The sequence below is a fragment of the Cetorhinus maximus genome, chromosome 6 (assembly GCF_964194155.1).
Source record: "Cetorhinus maximus chromosome 6, sCetMax3.hap1.1, whole genome shotgun sequence".
Classification (NCBI taxonomy): Eukaryota; Metazoa; Chordata; class Chondrichthyes; order Lamniformes; family Cetorhinidae; genus Cetorhinus; species Cetorhinus maximus.
Window position 1 is genome coordinate 2,184,189 of NC_135884.1, and position 13,137 is coordinate 2,197,325.

Below are 13,137 nucleotides of genomic sequence, written 5' to 3' on the forward strand. Positions count from 1 at the left end.
CACCCTCCCTCACACACGCACACACCCTCCCCTCACACACACACACCCTCCCACATGCACACACACACTCCCTCACACACACACACCCTCCCTCACACACACACACCCACACACACACCCTCCCCTCACACACACACACACCCATCCCTCACACACACACACACACCCCCTCCCTCACACACACACACCCTCCCCTCACACACACACACCCCTCCCCTCACACACACACACACCCCCTCCCCTCACACACACACACCCTCCCCTCACACACACACACACACCCTCCCCTCACACACACACACCCTCCCTCCCCTCACACACACACACCCTCCCCTCACACACACACACACACCCTCCCCTCACACACACACACACCCTCCCCTCACACACACACACACACCCTCCCCTCACACACACACACAACACCCTCCCCTCACACACACACACACACACACCCTCCCCTCACACACACACACACACCCCCTCCCCTCACACACACACACACCCTCCCCTCACACACCACACACACACACACACCCTCCCCTCACACACACACCCTCCCCTCACACACACACACCCTCCCTCCCCTCACACACACACACCCTCCCCTCACACACACACACCCTCCCCTCACACACACACACACCCCCTCCCCTCACACACACACACACCCTCCCCTCACACACACACACACCCTCCCCTCACACACACACACACCCTCCCCTCACCACACACACACACACCCTCCCCTCACACACACACACACACACACACACACCCTCCCCTCACACACACACACACACACCCTCCCACACACACACACCCTCCCCTCACACACACACACCCTCCCCTCACACACACACACACCCTCCCCTCACACACACACCCTCCCCTCACACACACACACCTCCTCCCCACACACACACCCTCCCCTCACACACACTCACACACACACACACACCCTCCCCTCCACACACAACACACACTCTCCCCTCACACACACAAACACACACCCTCCCCTCACACACACACACCCTCCCCTCACACACACACACACCCTCCCCTCACACACACACACCCTCCCCTCACACACACACACCCTCCCCACACACACATACACACCGTCCCCTCACACACACACCCTCCCCTCACACACACACACACACACAGCCTCCCCTCACACACACACACCCTCCCCTCACACACACACAGCCTCCCCTCACACACACACAGCCTCCCCTCACAAACACACAGCCTTCCCTCACACACACACAGCCTCCCCTCACACACACACACCCTCCCCTCACACACACACACCCTCTCCTCACACACACACCCTCCCCTCACACACACACACCCCCTCCCCTCACACACACACACACACACCCCCTCCCCTCACACACACACACACACACCCTCCCCACACACACACACCCTCCCCTCACACACACACACACACACCCTCCCCTCACACACACACACGCCCTCCCCTCTCACACACACACACACACCCCCTCCCCTCACACACACACACACCCCCTCCCCTCACACACACACACCCTCCCCTCACACACACACACACACACCCTCCCCTCACATACACACACACACCGTCCCCTCACACACACCGTCCCCTCACACACACACACACACACCCTCCCCTCACACACACACACCCTCCCCTCACACACACACACACACCCTCCCCTCACACACACACACACACACCCTCCCCTCACACACACACACACACCCTCCCCTCACACACACACACACAACCCTCCCTCACACACACACACACACCCTCCCCTCACACACACACACACACCCTCCCCTCACACACACACACCCTCCCCTCACACACACACCCTCCCCTCACACACACACACACACCCTCCCCTCACACACACACACACACACACACACACCCTCCCCTCACACACACACACACCATCCCCTCACACACACACACACACACACACCCTCCCCTCACACACACACCCCCTCCCCTCACGCACACACACACCCCTCCCCTCACACACACAGACACCCTCCCCTCACACACACACCCCCTCCCCTCACGCACACACAGACACCCCCTCCCCTCACACACACACACCCTCCCCTCACACACACACACACCCTCCCCTCACACACACACACCCTCCCCTCGCCACACACACACACCCTCCCCTCACACACACACACACACACCCTCCCCTCACACACACACACACACCCTCCCCTCACACACACACCCTCCCCTCACACACACACACCCTCCCCTCACACACACACACACCCTCCCCTCACACACACACCCTCCCCTCACACACACACATACACACACCCTCCCCTCACACACACTCACACACACACACACACCCTCCCCTCACACACACAAACACACACTCTCCCCTCACACACACAAACACACACCCTCCCCTCACACACACACACCCTCCCCTCACACACACACACACCCTCCCCTCACACACACACACCCTCCCCTCACACACACACACCCTCCCCTCACACACATACACACCGTCCCCTCACACACACACCCTCCCCTCACACACACACACACACACAGCCTCCCCTCACACACACACACCCTCCCCTCACACACACACAGCCTCCCCTCACACACACACAGCCTCCCCTCACAAACACACAGCCTTCCCTCACACACACACAGCCTCCCCTCACACACACACACCCTCCCCTCACACACACACACCCTCTCCTCACACACACACCCTCTCCTCACACACACACACCCTCCCCTCACGCACACACATACACACCCTCCCCTCACACACACACGCACACACACCCCTCACACTCACACACGCCCTCCCCTCACACACACACACACACACCCCCTCCCCTCACACACACACCCCCTCCCTCACACACACACACCCTCCCCTCATACACACACACCCTCCCCTCACACACACACCCTCCCCTCACGCACACACACACACCCTCCCCTCACACACACACACACAACCTCCCCTCACACACACACACACATCCCCTCCCCTCACACACACACACACAACCTCCCCTCACACACACACACACATCCCCTCCCCTCACATACACACACCCCCTCCCCTCACACACACACACACCCCCTCCCCTCACACACACACACACACACACCCTCCCCTCACACACACACACACACACCCTCCCCACACACACACACCCTCCCCTCACACACACACACACACACCCTCCCCTCACACACACACACGCCCTCCCCTCTCACACACACACACACCCCCTCCCCTCACACACACACACCCCCTCCCCTCACCACACACACACCCTCCCCTCACACACACACACACACACCCTCCCCTCACATACACACACACACCGTCCCCTCACACACACCGTCCCCTCACACACACACACACACCCTCCCCTCACACACACACACCCTCCCCTCACACACACACACACACACCCTCCCCTCACACACACACACACACACCCTCCCCTCACACACACACACACACACCCTCCCCTCACACACACACACACAACCCTCCCTCACACACACACACACACCCTCCCCTCACACACACACACACACCCTCCCCTCACACACACACACCCTCCCCTCACACACACACCCTCCCCTCACACACACACACACACCCTCCCCTCACACACACACACACACACACACACACACCCTCCCCTCACACACACACACACCATCCCCTCACACACACACACACACACACCCTCCCCTCACACACACACACACAACCCTCCCTCACACACACACACACACACACACCCTCCCCTCACACACACACACACACACACACCCTCCCCTCACACACACACACCCTCCCCTCACACACACACCCTCCCCTCACACACACACCCTCCCCTCACACACACACACACCCTCCCCTCATACACACACCCTCCCCTCACACACACACCCTCCCCTCACACACACACACCCTCCCCTCACACACACACCCTCCCCTCACACACACACACACACCCTCCCCTCACACACACACACCCCATCCCCTCACACACACACCCCATCCCCTCACACACACACACCCTCCCCTCACACACACACACACCCTCCCCTCTCACACACACACACATACACACACCCTCCCCTCACACACACACACACAACCCTCCCTCACACACACACACACACCCTCCCCTCACACACACACACACACACCCTCCCCTCACACACACACACACCCTCCCCTCACACACACACACCCTCCCCTCACACACACACCCTCCCCTCACACACACACCCTCCCCTCACACACACACACACACCCTCCCCTCACACACACACACACACACCCTCCCCTCACACACACACACACCCTCCCCTCACATACACACACCCTCCCCTCACATACACACACCCTCCCCTCACACACACACACACACACACACACATCCTCCCCTCACACACACACACCCCCTCCCCTCACACACACACCCCCTCCCCTCACACACACACCCCATCCCCTCACACACACACCCCCTCCCCTCACACACACACACACCCTCCCCTCACACACACACACACACCCTCCCCTCACACACACACACACCCTCCCCTCACACACACACACACACACCCTCCCCTCACACACACACACACCCTCCCCTCACACACACACACACCCTCCCCTCACACACACACACCCTCCCCTCACACACACACACACACACCCTCCCCTCACACACACACACCCTCCCCTCACACACACACACACACCCTCCCCTCACAGACACACACACACACCCTCCCCTCACACACACACACACACACACCCTCCCCTCACACACACACACACCCTCCCCTCACACACACACACCCTCCCCTCACACACACGCACCCTCCCCTCACAGATACGCACTCTCCCCTCACAGATACGCACTCTCCCCTCACACACGCACACCCTCCCCTCACACACACACCCTCCCCTCACACACACACCCTCCCCTCACACACTCCCCACATACACACACACCCCCATCAGACACACCCTATCCTCACACACACGCACACCCTCCCACGTACACACACACCCTCCCCTCATACATACACACCCTCTCCTCATTCACACAAACCCCCATCACCCATCACACACACCCTCCCCTCACATACACACACCCCCACCAGCCATTACACACAACCACCCCTCGTCACACACACCCTGCACAATTTTCCTTTCTGTTTTAATTTTTGTTGATATGTGAGCATTGCTGGCTAGGCCAATATTTGTTGCCCATCCCTAATTGTTCTTGAGAAACTGGTGGTGAACCTCCTTCTTGAACCACTGCAGTCCATATAAGCCTTGGTGAATTCCTGCAGTGCATCTTGTAGAAGGTACACACACTGCTGCTACTGTGTGTCGGTGGAGGAAGGAGTGAATCTTTGTGGATGTGGTGCCAATCAAGCGGGGCTGCTTTGATCTGGATGGTGTCGAGCTTCTTGAGTGTTGTGGGAGCTGCACTCATCCAGGCGAGTGGGGAGTATTCCATCACACTCCTGACTTGTGCCTTGTAGATGGTGGACAGGCTCTGGGGAGTCAGGAGGTGAGTTACTCGCCACAGGACTCCTTGCCTCTGACCTGCTCTTGTAGCCGCAGTATTTTAATGGCTAGTCCAGTTCAGTTTCTGGTCAATAGTACATATGAACTAGCAGCAGGCGTAGGCCACTTGGCCCTTCAAACCTGCTCCACCATTCAATAAGATCGCAGCTGATCTGATTGTAACCGCCTGCCTATCCCCGATAACCCCCAGGATGTTGATAGTGGAGGATTCCGGGAAGCCAGTGGTTGGGAGATAATGGGTAGCCAATCCCCTTCCCCCACTGAATGTGGAATTCATCGTCTATGCCTTGAAACAGATAGGCAGTGGAAACACAGTTACATAATATAGACAGAAGCAAGCATTTCCTGTGGTCGAGGGGTCAGGAACAAGGGGGCCATTGACACAGGATTAAATGTCAGAGATTTCGAACAGAGAGCAGGAGAAACTTCTTCACATGGAGAGTTGCGAGGCTGTGGATTCACTCCCAGGATTAGTGATTGAGGCAGAAACTGTGTCAACATTGAGGGAGGGGGTGGTGGGGTGATGGGTAAAGGGATGGAGGGAGATGGGAACTGGGTCAATGGACTTGTGCCTGTTTGCTCGAGTGGAGAGTAAAGATCAACATGGAGAGGTTGGGCTGAATGGCCTGTGTCTGTTGTTATTTCCACGTACTGGTGCTTCTAATCTACATGGTGAGGAATTGCACAAGCTCAGTTCAATATCTAGGACCTGCGCTGAAGTAGCAAAGCATCACTCTCCCCGACCCCTCTCCTTCCCGTTCCCCCACCCACTCCTCCTCTACCCCTTCCTTTTCCACTCCCCATCCCACCTCTCAAGCAGCAATGTCAGCAGCAGCTCTGTGCCACACAGTCACATCCCCTGTGGCAGGAATCAGAAACAGTGTGGTTGCAGCTCTGGGTGTAGTAGGGGAGGAGGGGAGGGGAATGGAGGGATAAGGAGAGTAGAGGAGGCGTGCAGAAAGGAGAGAGAGAGAGAGAGAGAGGAGAAAAAGGTGGGGAGGTGAGAGGTGAAATAAAGAATGGGGAGAGGGGAGGAGGAGGAGGGATCGGGAAAGGAGAGAGGAGGGAAAGGAGTGGAGTGGGGGAGGAGAGGTGACTGTGAAAAAAGACAATCACTCCTTTCAGCTAAAGGACCTGTGCGTCAGAAGGAAACAAGGCAGATAACACAAGGAGTGAATTGACTCAAGTTTGCCCTGAGAGGCCCCTCCATTTGGCACTCCCTGCCTGATCATAATACAGACCATATCAAGACTTGTTTCATGAAGGAATCTAGCCGAAACAAGACTGCGATTGAATCACTTGCACACTGCTGCCACCTGACCCCGAACAGTCCCCAAACTCAACTTCCTGGATGAGAGACACCATCCCCCGCCCGCGCCACCATCTCTCCAACCCCCATGGCTTCAGCTGCAGCTGAAAACTAACAGGGCAGAGTGTTTCACTGCAGAACAGATTCCTTGGAATTTTCCATTGACGTATCGGGAGCACGCATTAAAGAATATTCCAGAATTCCTTTCCATAAATGCATTTCACAGAGGAGTGAATGGAAATGTAAGAGGGAATGAGTTCACATTATCTCCACTTGATCTGGCACAAGTGTGCTGAAAATACTTCAATATATAATAAGGCACTCTGTTATCAACCTCTGTCATCAATCCAGTAGCTGTGCCTCAGTGGGTCGCTGTCTCTCCTCTTGAAGGTTGTGGGTTCAAACCCCACTCCTGAGACGAGCTAGTTCCAGGCCAACACATCCAGAGCAGTACTGAGGGAGTGCTGCACTGTTGGAGGGGCTATCTTTCAGGTGAGACATTAAACCAAGGCCCTGTCTGCCTTCTCAGTGAAAGATCCATGGCCACTATTTGGAGAAGAGCAGGCGCATTCTCCCTGGTGTCCTAGCCTCAACAAACATCACTAAAGTCAACTTATCTGTTCACTATCACAGTATAGCAGTGTGCACAACTGTGGGACATTGGCACCATTACTGGGGAAAGAGGGAACTATTCCGTTCGGACAGGCTCCTCTTGAATCAGGCTGGGACCAGTGTCCTGGCGAATCGCATAACTAGGGTTGTAGAAAGGGCTTTAAACTAAATAGTGGGGGGGGAGGGTTCAGTTGCATGGAAATATAAAAAATCAAAGTTTAAGGAGAGGATAAGAGTGCAGATTAGTGACGAGGCTGATTGTTACCAAAAAGTGAAAGGAAGGGACAGAGTGTGTGAACGCCATATTGCACCAAAGAATCATATAAGAGTAGGGAGAATTGACAATAAGGCAAACTTAAAGGCTTTGTACCTGAATGCGCGTAGCATTCAGAATAAAACTAATGAGTTAACAGCGCAAATAGAGATAAATAGGTATGATTTGGTGGAGATTACTGAGATGTGGTTACAGGGGGAACAGGTTTGGGAGTTGAGTATCCAAGGGTACTCATTGTTTCGGAAGGATAGGCAGGAAGGAAAAGGAGGTGGTGTAGCTTTGTTAGTAAAGGAAGAGATCAGTGCTGTAGTGAGGAATGATATAGGCACTGAGGCAAGACGTAGAGTCAGCCTGGGTAGAAATAAGAAATAGCAAGGGAAAGAAGTCCCTGGTGGGAGTAATCTATAGGTCCCCAAACAGTAGTTCAGCAGCAGGGCACAGTATAAACCAGAAAATAATGGGAGCATGTAAGAAAGGCACAGCAATAATCATGGGTGATTTTAATATCCACATAGACTGAACTAATCAAATTGGCAAGGGCAGCCACGAGAGAGAGTTCACAGAGTGTATTAGAGATTGTTTCGTGGAGCAATATGTTGTGGAACCAACCAGGGAGCAGGCTATTCTGGATTTAGTTTTACGTTATGAAATGGGATTAATTAATGATTCATAGTAAAGGGTTCTCCAGGGAACAGTGATCATAGCATGCTAGAATTTCAAGTTCAATTTGAGAGCGAGAAACTTGAGTCCCACACTAGTGTTCTGGAGTTAAAACAAAGATAACTATATCGGCATGAGGGCAGTTTTGGCCCTAGTGGACTGGACAGGAAGGCTACAAGATAGGACAGTTAATGAACAGTGGCAGATATTTAAGGAGATATTCAATTCCTCCCAAGTAAAATATATTCCAATGAGGAAGGAAGATGGTAAGAGGGGGAGAAAGCATCCATGGCTAAGCAAGGAAGCTAAAGATAACATAAAGGCAAAAACTAAGGCATCCTACACTGCAAAGGTCAGTGGCAGGCTGGAAGATTGGGAAACTTTTAAAGATCAACAAAGGGTTACTAAAAAAATAATAAAAAGAGCAAAAGTAAATTATGAAAAAAAACTAGCGCAAAATGTAAAAACTGATAGTAAAAGCTTCTACAAGTATATAAAAGGAAAGAGAGTAGCTAAAGTGAATGTTGGTCCCTTGGAGGCTGAGACTGGGGAGTTAATAGTGGGAAACGCAGAAATGGCAGAGACGCTTAATCAATATTTTTCCCCATTTTTCACAGTGGAGGACACTAGTACCACCCCAATAGTAACAGGTAGTGCAGCGGGTATAGAGGAGGAGGAACTTAGAACAATCACCATCACTACAGAAAAAGTACTGAGCAAACTATTGGGATTAAAGGGTGACAAGTCCCCAGGATCTGATGGTCTACATCCCAGGGTCTTGAAGGAAGTGGCAGCGGAGATAGTGGATGCATTGGCTATAATATTCCAAAGTTTCCTGGATTCTGGAAAGGTTCCAGTGGATTGGAAAAATGCTAATATAACGCCCTTATTCAAAAAGGGGGGGACGCAGGATGTAGGAAACTATAGACCAGTTAGTTTAACGTCTGTCATTGGGAAATTGTCGGAATTCATTATTAAGCAAGTAGTAATGGGGCATTTGGAAAGTCAAAATGCAATCCATCAGAGTCAGCATGGCTTTATGAAGAGTAATCGTGTTTGACTAATTTGCTAGAGTTCTTTGAAGATGTGACAAGCAAAGTGGATAATGGGGATCCTGTAGATGCAGTATATCTGTACTTCCAGAAGGCCTTTGATAAGATGCCGCACAAAAGATTAATACACAAGATAAGATCACACAGAGTTAGGGGTAATATATTAGCTTGGATAGAGGATTGGTTAACCAACAGAAAGCAGAGAGTCAGAATAAATGGGTATTTTTCTGGATGGCAAGCTGCAACTAGTGGGGTGCCACAGGGTTCGGTCCTTGGGCCCCAACTATTTACAATCTATATTAATGACTTGGGTTCAGGGATAGAAGGTACTATAGCTAAATTTGCAGATGACACCAAAATAGGTGGGAAAGTAAGTTGCAATGAAGAAATAAGAAATTTACAAATGGATATGGACAGGTTAGGTGAATGGGCTAAAATTTGGCAGATGGAGTTTAACGTGGATAAGTGTGAGGTTATCCATTTTGGTCGGGAGAATAAAAAGGCGACTTATTATTTAAATGGAGAGAAACTTCAGAATGCTTCAGTGTAGAGGGATCTGGGTGTCCTCGTGCATGAATCGCTGAAAGCCAGTATGCAGGTACAGCAGGTAATAAGAAAGGCAAATGGAATTTTGGCATTTATTGCTAAAGGAATAGAGTATAAAAATAGGGAAGTGTTGTTGCAACTGTACAAGACATTGGTGAGACTGCACCTGGAGTACTGTGCAGAGTTTTGGTCCCCTTACTTGAGGAAGGATGTAGTTGCATTGGAGGCGGTTCAGAGGAGGTTCACTAGATTAATTCCAGAGATACGGGGCTTGTCTAAAGAGGAGAATTTGAGCAGTTTAGGCCTATACTCGCTAGAGTTTAGAAGGATGAGTGGAGATCTAATTGAGGTATATAAGATGCTAAAGGGGATAGACAAAATAGACGTGGAGCGGATGTTTCCCCTTGTGGGGCATTCTAGAATGAGAGGCCATAATTTTAGGCTAAGGGGTGGTAGATTTAAATCAGAGATGAGGAGGAATTACTTTTCTCAAAGGGTCGGGAATCTGTGGAATTCACTACCTCAGAGTGCAGTGGATGCCGGGACGCTGAATAAATTTGAGGAGATAGACAGGTTTTTAATTAGTAACGGGTTGAAAGGTTATGGGGAGAGGGCGGGAAATTGGGGTTGAGGCCGAAATGAGATCAGCCATGATCGTATTGAATGGCAGGGCAGGCTCGAGGGGCTGAACTGCCTCCTCCTGTACCTAGTTCTTATGTTCTTATGTACAAGATGCACTGCAGCGACTCACCAAGGCTCCTTCGACAGCACCCTCCAAACCCACAACCACTACCACCTAGAAGGACAAGGGCAGCAGACACATGGGAACACCACCCCCTGGAAGTTCCCCTCCAAGCCACTCACCATCCTGACTTGGAAATATATTGCTGTTCCTTCACTGTCACTGGGTCAAACTCCTGGAACTCCCTCCCTAACAGCACAGTGGGTGTACCTACACCACATGGACTGCAGGAGTTCAAGAAGGCAGCTCACCACCGCCTTCTCAAGGGCAATTAGGGATGGGTAATAAATGCTGGCCCAGCCAGTGAAGCCCACATCTCATGAACAAATAAAAAATACTATTTGTTCGCTGTTTGTGGAATCTTGCTGTGCACAAATTGGCTGCTGCATTTCCTACATTATAACCGTGACTACACTTCAGAAAGTACTTAATTGATTGCAATGCTTTGGAAAATCCTGAGTTGTGAAAATTGCTATAGAAATTATTTAAACATTCTGCAACATATGCTAATTGGTTGAGGTGATGTAGGATGGGAGGAGGCCCTGGGCAAATTGGAATCCATCGAAATAAAAGGAGAGATGTGAAATGGGCTGCTGATTCACTATTTAACACTATTGCACAGTCAGGATTTATCCTAATGTGAAGGAGTGTGTGTGTGTGTGTCTGTGTGTCTGTGTGTGTGTGTCTGTGTAGGAATGTGAGTGTGTTTCAGTGTGTGCAGGCAGATGTATGTTCAAGAGTTTGTAACACTAAGAATGTATCAGTGTGTGCAAGAATATGTGTTTATGAGTGCAAGTTGTGTGTAAGGGAGTGAGTGTGTGTATGAGAGTGAGTGGGTGAGTGAGAGTGTGTGTGTGTGTGTGTGTGTGTGTGTTTGTCAGGGGGATGGGGGGTGTGTGTGTATTTAAGAGGGGTTGTGTGTAAAAGAGTGTGTGTGTGTGTGTGTGTGTGTGAGGATATTATATGTGGAAGAGATCAGACCTTGGTTGTTAGGCCATCCATGTTCCAACATGCTGCTGACATTCGGTTCCACACAGGAAGAATAAGCTCCTGGTAACAATACGGAGTATACCTCACAGAACCCCTGGGGAGAGCGAGATTCTGAGAGAAATCCTTCACTTGGGGCAGGCATTAATATTTAAATACTCTGCTCCACCACCAGTATTCCATAGGGAAGAGATGGAAAACAACTGCAAATAACTTTCTTCAGGATTAACTGGTGTCTGGGAACAGCGGTGAGGAGAGGAAAGGCTATACTGCCTCTCTGTGAATGGGAATTCATTGCTGTGAACAGTAGACTTGCTCTCGGTGACCCAGTAACTGACAGGTCTCTGCCCAAACCCAACAGATATATTTTTCTTCTGATATGTGGTAATTCTGGCCCAGGCACTTTCTGGCATATTCACACATTCCAGAGAGAGAAACAGGAAGACGAGAGTGGCCAAATGCTGTTTGTTCCGAGAAGGAACATCCTCACACACTGACCCTACTGTTCCCTCAAAACTGGGCCCAACACACAAACATCTGTGCATGCCCATTAATTGGACAAGTGAAGAAACACACTTTCTGTTGCTAGTTCTCTCTAACTCCCTTTCCCCTCCATCTCCTGAAGGCTGAGACTTGCCAGGGATCAGATCCATAGGACACTGAACTGCAAGACAGCAAGGGTTAGCCAGGTTGATCCATCATTTAGCTGAAGGCACACTATCCAGTGGTGGGGTAAAGAGGGCTTGGGATGCATAAGACACCAGTATCAAAATGCAGGACAGTTCAAGGCGAGGACTGTATTAAGGCTGGAAGAGGTTGGAGGTTACAGAGATAGGGAGGGGTGAGCCCCTGGAGGGATTTAAACAAAAGGACAGCAGTTCAAAATCTGATATTATGGGGGACCAGGAGCCATTGTAGGTCAGTGAGCGCAGAGGGACTTGCTGAGAGTTTGAATATGGGCAGCAGAGCTTTGGATGAGCTGGAGTTTACCAAAGGTGCAATGTGGGAGGCCAGGCAGGACTAATTGAGCAAAGAAGCAGAAAGGCATGGATGAGGGTTAGGGTTAGGATTAGCTGTAAAGAAGCTGAGGTAGAAGTGGAGCGGGATTACACATTTGTAATGAAAAGGATATTGGGTTGAAAGCTCAGTTCAGAGTTTAGTTGGATACAGTGGTTGAGAACAGCCTGGTTCAGCCTGAGACGGTGGTTGTTTGAGGGATGGAGTCAGTAGCTAGGAAATGAAGTGAGGGTGGACACTGAAAAAAAATGGCTTTGGTCTTCCCAATATTTAACTAGATGAAATTTCTGCTCATGTTGTAC

The 13,137-nt window shown here is 51.4% G+C and overlaps 1 protein-coding gene across 2 annotated transcripts in view; it reads right to left on the reverse strand.

The window, feature by feature from the left end:
- The window catches only part of lamb2 (laminin, beta 2 (laminin S)), a 193,053-nt gene that overhangs the window by 144,683 nt on the left and 35,233 nt on the right, over positions 1–13,137 (reverse strand). The gene's annotated exons all lie outside the window — the stretch shown is intronic.